Below are 10,486 nucleotides of genomic sequence, written 5' to 3' on the forward strand. Positions count from 1 at the left end.
TGTATCTTATAGTATTTCATTTAGTTTTGCACAAAAAGGAAACATTAAGCTAGATTAAAGTAGAAGACAAACTGTCTCAACTGTTCACATCGCAAGTCTTTATGCTGATGCATTGTTTTTTTGTTTTTTTTTGTGCTCTTCATATCATCATTTTAATGCAGCTACCATCAGACTCCATTGCAACCAGCCTGCAGTCCTGGAGCGACCTGGACTCCACTCGTCACTCCACTGTCGTGTGTGTTGGACGCAACATCGCATGCAACACACTCGGCATGCTGCATGCAGCAAGTTGTACACAAATACAAATGCTACGTATGGAGGGCCACAAGGGACAAAATCAAATAAATGCATCATTGAGTTAATTAAATATTACGTTAAATAAAATAAATGTTTAATAAAATGCTTTAAAAAAAATGTTAATAAACATTACATTTATTGATTACCATTAAATCATTCATTTACACGGATCTGTCAGCCACATAATCTGGATGATAATCTTCTGCTTCCGAGTTGTCTGCTAATTGTAAACTCTCTCCAAAGAGCTCAAGGGAAAACTTTTATTACAAAGGCCGACACAAAAATGAGGCTGCCCTGGTGGAGTTCAACAGATCCATGTAAGCCCCGCCCAAAGCGCCGCCCCTCAACTTGACAAATAAAATTGTGTCACAGTGACACTGCAGAACAAGAAACTAGGAATAATTATTATATTTAATGAACAATCTGCATCAGCTATTAAATGTCTACATTTTAATGATAATACATCAGTTGTCTAGATAATTTATGTAATAAACATCTATTTAAGTATATGTTTTATGGTGTATGACTTAATGAAGAATTTATGTATTTATTTTTTCCCTCTTGGCCCTCCATAGATAGACAGTTGTGTTATCAGAATAGACAAAATGGGACTTCCTCCATCAAGGCTGTCTGCTACAATGTTGCTAGTAAGCACTGCTGTTGGATACCTTTTGTTTTGAAGGACAGAAACCAGGATTTTGAGGAAGTTAGCTTTTCAGCAGAAGCGCTGTTCTGCTGAGATAAAGCTGAAAACTAAAACTCTGAAGAACGGATGAAGCGTGCGATTGTAAATATAGAGCGGCAGTCACATGCTTCTTTTGTCTATTGCTGATCCCAGTCTTTCATGTTTTCCAAAATCCTGAGTGTGCCGCATGCATTGGTATGAAAGTCGAATAAAATGCGACGTAAACAGTTAGAAAACATTCGACAAATATAGAATTTAGGATCACAAAGTGGCCTGGGTCTGATCATATGAGAAAAAAAAAAAACTTTTTAAATGTACCTGGGACACACCAGATTTTAAACGAATCATATAACTTACAGTATTTACTTATTTGCTTTTGGATCAACCAAAAAAAAAAAACAACAACTAAAGTTCCAAAACAGCAGGTTTGAGCAGCCCAGCTAAGAACAGGCATTTAACAATCCGGCATGACGCAGTGAGCGGGGCGTCTGGAGCGGACCTGATATTGTGGTCAGGCACACGGCAGCAAATTTAGGCCTCCAAACTCCCACGGGACGTTACTGTCAACGAAGGTTGCAAAAGAAAAATGCTTAGGTAGACCGAGTTGGCAGCAGAGGTGGAGGAGTGTGGTTGGAAAGCAGGACCACACCCTGGATGCTGAGGGATAACAACAGAGTCCGTTTCAGTAGGAAGTGAAGTAGCCTCTCGAGGGTGAACGCCTCAGGCAGCGGTGGCAGCTACTGAAAAGGCTGCAGCCAAGGACAGCACATAAAAAGCAGTGGAGAGATTTTTTTTTTTTTCCACAAAGTAGAAATTTTTAGTGCTTCCACTTTTTATTTATTTATTTTTTCTTTTCTTTTCTTTTCTTGTAGCATGCTGCAAGATAGCCTTGCGCTATAAACAAAGATGGAAAACCCAATTCCTCATTTTAGGTTTCTGCTACCAGGTTTTGTACCCAGACACAAATCTTAGCTTGATGTTTAATTGTTTGCTGACACACTTCTGCAGTAATGCTGTGGGGTCAGCTTCATTGTCTGTTCAGACCATTATCAGTCATGCTAACCGCTGTGCCACCGAATGGACTAGACCTCTCTGAGCACAATGCTCCTATTGTGCAGTTCCCTCTCCGTGCAGTTATACGAGATCTCCAGTGGTGTCTATGGTGGAGCCGCGGCTCTCACCTATTTCTTTTTACTCAGGTGTTATAAGCAATATAGTCACTTCTCCCATGTAAGCCATTGTGTTAGCCTCGGGAAGGACAAACAAGCTCCAGAAGATTTCCCATGATGATATGTTGCAATGAAAGAATAATGCGTTTAGAGGCAGCGGCGGCTCATTTTTCTCTCCTCTTATAAAAACCTGTTATTTCAAATTAAAAACACAGGAGCATCTCAGTGTATGGGGTAATTAAGGGACAATTAGAATAAAAAGTGATTGCGTCACGTCTCTAAAACCAAAAGCAATACATTTTCAAGTGCAGATTGAAGCAGGATTTTTTATTTATTTATTATTTGTGTTCCTTTAAGGTCTGACTCACTGACTGAGGATTTGACCGATTCTGATTTTCTCCCTTAAGGAATACATAGGAATTACAACATCATCCCTATTCAAGAAGCTCACATCCCCAACAGGCAAATTATTTTAATCAAACTTAATAAAAGTGTCTTGAAGAACACGCATTTAGTTAATGTGCTTCTGTTACGAATGGTGGGAGTTCATAGTTTTGATGCATTCAAGCAAACAGGAATATTAAAATTTTTCAGTATCTGATTTGCCTCTCATTTGTCAGTGTTTAACGGTTGAGAATTCAGATTTCTGACTGGTTAATCGGTGCATCACTAACATCAAGCAAATAATTGACTGTTGTTTATTCAGAAAACATCTGACCCAGTGACGGTTGGATCATAAAGACACATTTGCCTAGTTGAAAGACGGGAAAAAGTTAATACGACCATTAAATTTTATAATATGGTTTAACGGTAGCATGTGGCTTATCTCGTGCTACACAGGGTCAACAAACCTTTCCAAGTGTTAACGCACATTGTGGAAACAGCTGATCAGATAACACACATAAACTGAAACATCTGCTCTTTTCACTCGTCCATGGATCAATCAGAGCAGACCTTCCCATCCATTGACATTTTGTTGGTCTGTACTGGTGCGCAATGTAGCTATCAAGAAAAATCCTGACAACTTGGGTTGGTTTCAAAGCACTAAAATGAAATTTCAAACCGTTTTTATAACCAAAATAAAGAGATGAAAACATCCTGAGATGTCCATGAGCAAAGTGAAAAGTTAGTGTCTTAAACTGTACTGTAAATTTCCTTCAGTAGATTATGAGGCAACTGTCCACAGCAAATACCAGTCAAACAGGTCAACCTGTTTCTGTCCCGGAAAGACGGGCTGCTAATCCAAGTCAGGCTTTACAAAGGCCTACATTTTATTCTATAAATAGCTTCCCAACAGAGACAAATCTACCTGTGTCAATGTTGAGCCAACAGAAACAAAAAAAAAAAAAAAAAAAAACACATCAAATTGACCCTTTATCAAATCAAAACTTTTACAAACATCAACTTCCAAAGAGGCTACAATAAGAGAGAAACCCATCAAAAAGTCTGCGTGTATAACTCACTCAGTTTTGTCCTCTGTCCTTTGATGCAACAAGCAAACAGAGTGTGAATGTTCCCGAGGCTTTTGTTTGATTTTCAGACACACGCTGACATTTAACTGCAGGAGCCTGTGACCTCATCGGCGCAGCTAACCACTCAGTTTCCTTAACGTCAGCCTAAAAAAGCGCACACGCCACGGCCAACAGACCGCCGAACTCCTGCAAGAGACGCCAGAGGAGCCAACATCCGCCACGTTTAGCGTCCTCGGGCTCCCTGAAGTAAATTACGGCGCAGGTCAGAGCCTGACAATGCGTTGAAACTGTATCATAATTAGCCAAGAATCATTAAACCCCAACAGATAACTGTGACCTCATTACCGATCTCATCAGGACAGTTTTTGTAAGGAAGCAGTTTTTACACCTCATTGGTTTATTGTTTATGTTCTAATGAGATTAAAAAAAAAAAAAAAAGAAGAAGAAGAAGAAACAAACTCCAGCGGGTTTAGTCAACATGACCTTTAACAAGTTATTCTAAGTCCGCAATTACTGTCGGCCCGCTCACCGAGACACACATGAACTGCGTTCTCCGCAGTCAAAAACAAAACTCTCCAGAGTGTTTTGGAGATAATAGGCTGCGAGTGTAGCCAAGGGCTGAATTATGAATATAATACATGAATGAATATAACAAGGACAGCGCATATTAGCCTATGCAAAATTTGTGGTTTGTTTATTGGATCAACATACAAATGAGCAATTTATTCATTCACGGCAAGTCACTTTATAATTAGCATTGCAGGTGTTACGTAACCAGAGGAGCTCCTATTATCCGAAAAATCCTTAATTAGTTCCAATTAAATGTAAAAATCCAGCTTCCAGTTTCAATTAAAGTAAAATAAAAAAGTCTTGGTTTCATGGAGCGAACACAAACATTTTAAGGAAAACACACAGCATGATCTCACTGATTTGATTAAAAACAGAAAGGATCGACTAACATTACTGCTGCTAAAATGAGTCTGTGCTTAAAAAAATACTAGTCATTATTAAAGCCGCATAGTTTACTGAATAGCTATCATAAGCACAAAATTAATGTGTGCAAAACCGAAAATGTAAAAAGAGCAGGTTAATGATTTGAAGTCCAATAAATGCCAATAATGCATCCGTTTATTCAGATGGAACTTCCTGCCGCTTCGGCGGAGCAGACTGAGCTTTTCCTTTCTCTTCCTCTGCAATGATGGCAAAGAATATGACAAGTGAAGAAACGGTGGGTTGGTTCCAACTCATATCAATACATCAATGTTTTTATAGTTGCATCTCAATTGCATGCTTTCCAAATACGGCACAGCTCTAGCTATAATATTTTTTCTTATAACATAAATTTTAGGGAAATATATGGAATAAAGTAAATGTATTTTTAAAACAAAGTTTCCTAAATACGAAGGAATGGGTGGCATTCTTAATTTCCATTTCATTTTATTTCTTTTTTTACCTCAAATAAGTTTAAACAACCAAATTTGTATTTTATATGAATAAAGTGTAAGTGTCCAGCAGTGCACAGCAGCAGGTAAGGAAAGGACAGGTCTGCTCCTCATGGCTAAGAAAACTACATTTTCTCCAGCATCTCATAAAAAAAATAAATTAAAAAAATCATTTTGACCTTTCAGAGTCTTTAATGTGCAACTTCATAAACTACCTGCCTAACAATAAAACTGATTCTGAAACCGAAGATCGCCGTCGTTTAGCAATCGTTTTCAGCCTGCGTCGGAAACGCTCGGCCGGAATGGGACATAAAAAGCTTTCAGACGCTGGAAGGAAGGCAGCAGGTCTGGATCCAAATGACTTCCAGAAAGGCGTTATCAGAAGTGACAGGAGCACAGCCCAGAAGAAGAAGCTTGTTTGTATCTTTGTTGGAGAGAGTCCCCGGAGGACAGAGACGTCATCTGCAACAGTCACATCATTTCTAAGAAGAGTAACAGCAGCTCTACTCCTTTTTGTCAAACGTGTCTGATTAAAGGCGATGATAAGACGCCTTTTTGATGGGATTCCTTTTAAACAGAGAGGCTGCAGGGGCTTTGGGGAATGTTGACTGTGAGTGCAACAAGACCTGAAGACATGAGGAGAAGAACTCGGCGGTAAAAGAAGCGCCAACATTTCAGACTGAACTTTATTTTTTAAACATCAGCAGGCACAAATGCAACAGTCTTTGTTGAAGATACCAATAAAGACAGCTTGCTGTCTAAAAAAAAAAAATGTTTTAAATATTTGTATCATTTCAAACTGATATATTTTATATACAAAAAAAAACTAATTTAAATGTTGGAAACAAAAAACCCCAAGTCTCCCACATGTTTTCCTTGCTTATAACAAAAGGGACAAGTTTGGAAGCACAACAACAGTTTAAACAAAAGAATAATAGTCACGCAGTTTTAAAACCACAGTAGTTGAGCTATGTGAGCAGCTGACTGCAGGCTGACTACCGGAGCAGATAGCCCAGCTACTTAGCGAGCTTTTTAAAACATATAAAGAGGAAAACAGAAAAAACTAAAACTGAGCAATACACACTTTAAAAAAAAAGCTATCCTACATTTATTTAGCTTAAATCAATGCATTAAAATAAAAATAAAAAAATAGAGAGATAACTCCATTATAACTTAAATATTGTAATAGCATAAGAAGAACTCAGTAAATCAAAATCAAATTGCTCATTTTTACTGGTAGGAAAAATTTTACTTGTCAGTATTCTCAATACGCAACAGTTGATCACCAGGTGAAATAGAGCAACGTGTCTGACGGACGTCAACAAATTGCTGCAACTCTGAGTCTCACTTCGGCTGCTGGAACGTGAAGGTCATCTTGAGAAAATGGGAGGAGGACGTGTGGCTCTGATGCAGAGTTATACGTTTTGTGGCTGCCTGCGAACAGCCAGAGCTCTGGGGGGGAAACGCTGCTCATGTCACATCGCTCTCCTTGTTATAACAAGAGTTAATGAAACTCTCAAAGACACAGGGTTCAGCTCTTAGCAGAAACAAGCCCTCATTCATATTTATATGTAAATACTGCGACGTGTTTTTGTCTTGCACTGAGAGGCTTCATGTTTTCTGGGATAAATACTTCATTATGTGAATTTTTGTGTTTGTTTGGTCTTGTTTTGTTGTTTTGTTTTGTTTTGTTGTTGTTTTTTACCTACAGAAAACTGTGGGTTTCACAGTTTTCTGTGATTATCCATAATGATCACCAGCTGAAAATTTCGAAATTACAGTGCAAGACATAAACACAACAGGAGGAGGTCACTTCTCATACCAATGCAGCAACAACTCTGACACTTGATAATCAAGAGAAATACATCACCAGAAACTAATGCCTTAACCTCCTCCCCTATCGATTTAAAACAACCAGATTTATCTTCGTTACTTCATAAAGTTCCCTGAAAGATGAATCACGCTGTCCCCGAAAAACACACGGAGAACCAACAAAAGTCTGCTGAGAGCCGAGCTAAACAGCAGCACAGAAGAGGAAGAGCCAAACTTCTCTCCCTCGATCTGGCCCCCGAAACGCTCAAAATATCAATATTTACCAGATTAAGTTACAGGGTTTTGATTCCTCGCCCCCTGTTGTGAGTTCTCCGTGGGGTTGACTCACCTCAGTCCTCCAGTTCGCCACAACAACACGGAGTCACAGTTTGGCTCGGAGCTGCGGCTGGAGCTGATCCGATGATGATGAGGATGGTGATGATGACTCCTCCGCTTGACAAATATGTCTGAAACTGTAGCGCTCAGTGATCAACGCAAACTTGACGCCACGCTGCTCCTTCTCACAGGTGCCTCCCCTTTTTTTTTCCTCCTTCCTCCTTCCTCTTATCTACTTCTGACGATCGTTTCGCAATTTTTTTTTTTTTTTAGGGACACAAACCGATTTAGCAGCGCGGATCGGAAGCAGCAGTTTTCCTACCGTCCGCAGGAACAACCACAGAAACCGGACGCGGCGTAGTCGACGTAGCCTCCGTTTATGTGTGTGATCCCCCCCCTCCCCAGCCCCTCTCTCCTTTTGGGAGAACACCACAAACTGACAACAGCGTAGTCAATAATCCATTGCTTGGTCCTAAGTGTCAGGGATTCGGCGTAACTGGGGGCAGCTGGCTCGGTGAAAGTCGGCAGCCCGACCAGAACAAGTCAAACACAACAAGCTAAAGCAAACGGTAAACTTACCAACGGCTCAACTTACCAGCTTCCTTTACATCCTGCTCGATCCTGCGGCTTATTGTCTCACACTGCGGTGTTAAATCCGACGACGACACGGCGAAACGACTGAAGAAGGCGTAAAAGACAACTGCTGATGATAAACAGTCATGATACCCCTCCGGTGTACCGCTGAGTGGTCGGCACAAGCCCCAGGAAATACGTCAGGATCATGGACAAAGTGGAGACGTTTGAGCAACACCTCCTCATGGACAGCAGCGCTGCTGCAGCTCCACCTGCTGGTCACAGGGGGAACTGCACCATGGATGTGACGCTCGAAACGGAGCAGACTCTCGTTGCCGGTTCCGAAAAGATGGGAACCGGCTCCCATTTCGTCCGCGTTATTTATTATTTCAAGACCTCCCCAAGGTTGAACGAAATCCTAAAAAAAATTTTGATTTGATGGCCTACTTGTAAACAAGATAGCCACCATTGCGTCACTACATGTAAAATGTATTTTAGAGTTTACTAGGGAGCAGACATAAATCAGTCTCCCTTTTGCCAATAATTTGCATTGCCAGCGCATATTCTTTTTTTTAATAATTCAGTTTTCCCCCTAAATTTTAATGATCATAAAACAATAAAATGTTACTATTCCATGTAATAATGTTATTCCATGTAAACTTTGTATTTCACTCCATTTACATGCATTTTGTTTCAGTTTTTTTCCAAAGAAATACGACAGAATTTGAGTCAAGTTGCATATATTTGCATATTATGTATTTCAGTCAACAATAAATAGATTACAGTGGCCACCCAATTTAATCAATCCTCCCCTTTTACCACTTTGCATCCTCATTTTGTAAATAAGTGTTGGTATTTTGCTCATTTGACTTGTTATGCTCTTAGAGTTTTAGTATTTTTTTACTGTTTGATTAATCTCAGAAGCTGGAGCTCAAATCTAGGAACACCGTCACACCCGAGTTAGTCTAGTAGCAGTTTAAATAAAGAATGGGACTTGCCATTTGTTGTGGCTTTGGAAAAAATACAAATCCAGCAACTTTTGATTATTAGAAAGAGCGTAGAACTGCAATGTACCATCCTCAAGTGAAAACTTTGTTTTATATCTATGTTTACTTCACCTAAGCTAAAACGTAGAACAAACCCAGTGAAAGTTTGACCAGTCCATGTGTTTTACAGTTTGATCTGAAATTAGCAAATTAATTCAGATGTCTTCCAAAACACTGAAATAGCTCTTTCCAGATTGGCTTTGTATGTAAATAAGCCACAAAAAACTAATCTTCTATTCGAACAACAACTAACAGCCCTCACGTGTGCCGCCCCCAATTGGAGTGGTGCCCTGGTCAGTGTGCCATGTCACTCATGTTCAAAGCCACCATCGGTTGGCACTTGGAAATTCCCACTTTATGGTACGAATGGAATGCAGTGCAAGTGTGGAGCCATTTGCAGGCTTAGTTAGTGAATTGAATCAAACGATCCGGTTCCAGGAGAAGAGCTGAAATTCTACATGAGAGGCCTCATCTGACATGCAGGCTGTGTGAGTCAGGCTGATGCCAGCCGGCCAGACGGTCAATTTATCGTGGGGAAAAAACATGCACTAAAGAACCAGCAAGCAGACTGTATGCCAACAAGCATCATCCTGACTGAGAAAACTGTTGCCAGCATGAAAGGATTATGAATCGGCTCACCGGGCTCATCCCCAAGGTCAGGAGACCCCTGCAGCTCGCAGCCTCTCTTTGAAGTGATTAACAATTCTTGCTTAATAAATCAATCAAACCCCTGCAAACAAGCACTAATTTATGACATGTTTATTTTAGGCTGCAAATAAATTAAACAAATAAAAAAATAATAATAAAAGTGCATCAAAACATTAAAAAGTCCAACATAAAGTACATCAATCAAACCTTAACCCAGAGTTAATTTTTCTTCACACAGCTAGCTGCCTGTTCTAAAATTGATAAACAAAGATATATTTTCTATGTCACACAGGTTTTGATAGTACGATTAAACTTGACTTTAATTTGAAATATGCACCATCTGGGTCGTTCCTGCAGCCAACTCTGAACTGGTTCCCATCCATGAGGCCACCTGTGTTGCATCTTTTTAATTCATTTCATTCGCCACCATGGCTCCGCTTGTCTCTGACGGATCGATTAAATAAAACACACAATGCCAAGAAGTGAAAGGGGGTGATTGAAGGTTATTAACATCATAAATGGATTTATTTCGGCTCAAGCTAAATAAAAGTCTCGCTGTCGGATTTTGAGTGAAGGAATTTAATCTTCTATTCCTAAATTAAAATTTTGGCATTATACTTGATGATCTGTGCCAAACTAGCTTAAACATATTTTAAATGCTAATTCATCTTCTTTACCTCTCCTTTATTCTACGACCAACCACCTGTAGTCGTGAATTGAGTCCTTGCACAAGAAGGGGAGTATTTCAATGGTCTTTAGAATGACAACAAAGTTAACCTTTTTCTTCAGTGAGTTTTTCCCATGTTCACTAAGGTGTACCGCATGCTTAGACTTCGTAATATGTGTTTGATAAGTGTATATTATGTTAAAAACACATAAAATGTCCTCAAATTGTGTCATTTTCAAATTTTTTTCAGTTCAATGAGCTGCTTTCCAAACTCCTCAGTCTACATACACATAATTAGGTACCTAATTAGAACAATTTGTCATTAGAAGATCACCAAAA

General features: G+C 39.5%; 1 protein-coding gene across 3 annotated transcripts in view; it reads right to left on the reverse strand.

Moving 5' to 3' along the window:
- Positions 1-8,269, reverse strand: part of furina (furin (paired basic amino acid cleaving enzyme) a) — a 79,267-nt gene extending 70,998 nt beyond the window's left edge. Inside the window, exon 1 of one of the 3 annotated variants that reach the window (XM_007549897.2) lies at positions 7,809-8,269. The gene's annotated coding sequence lies outside the window, so the exon portion shown is untranslated. Of the gene's footprint in view, positions 1-3,614; positions 3,674-7,226; positions 7,327-7,808 lie in introns of those variants that run through there. The other 2 variants (XM_007549899.2, XM_007549898.2) reach the window with 2 other exon arrangements.
- Between the last annotated feature and the right edge of the window lie 2,217 nt (positions 8,270-10,486).

This window comes from Poecilia formosa, unplaced genomic scaffold (genome assembly GCF_000485575.1).
Source record: "Poecilia formosa unplaced genomic scaffold, Poecilia_formosa-5.1.2 Scaffold33, whole genome shotgun sequence".
Lineage (NCBI taxonomy): Eukaryota > Metazoa > Chordata > Actinopteri > Cyprinodontiformes > Poeciliidae > Poecilia > Poecilia formosa.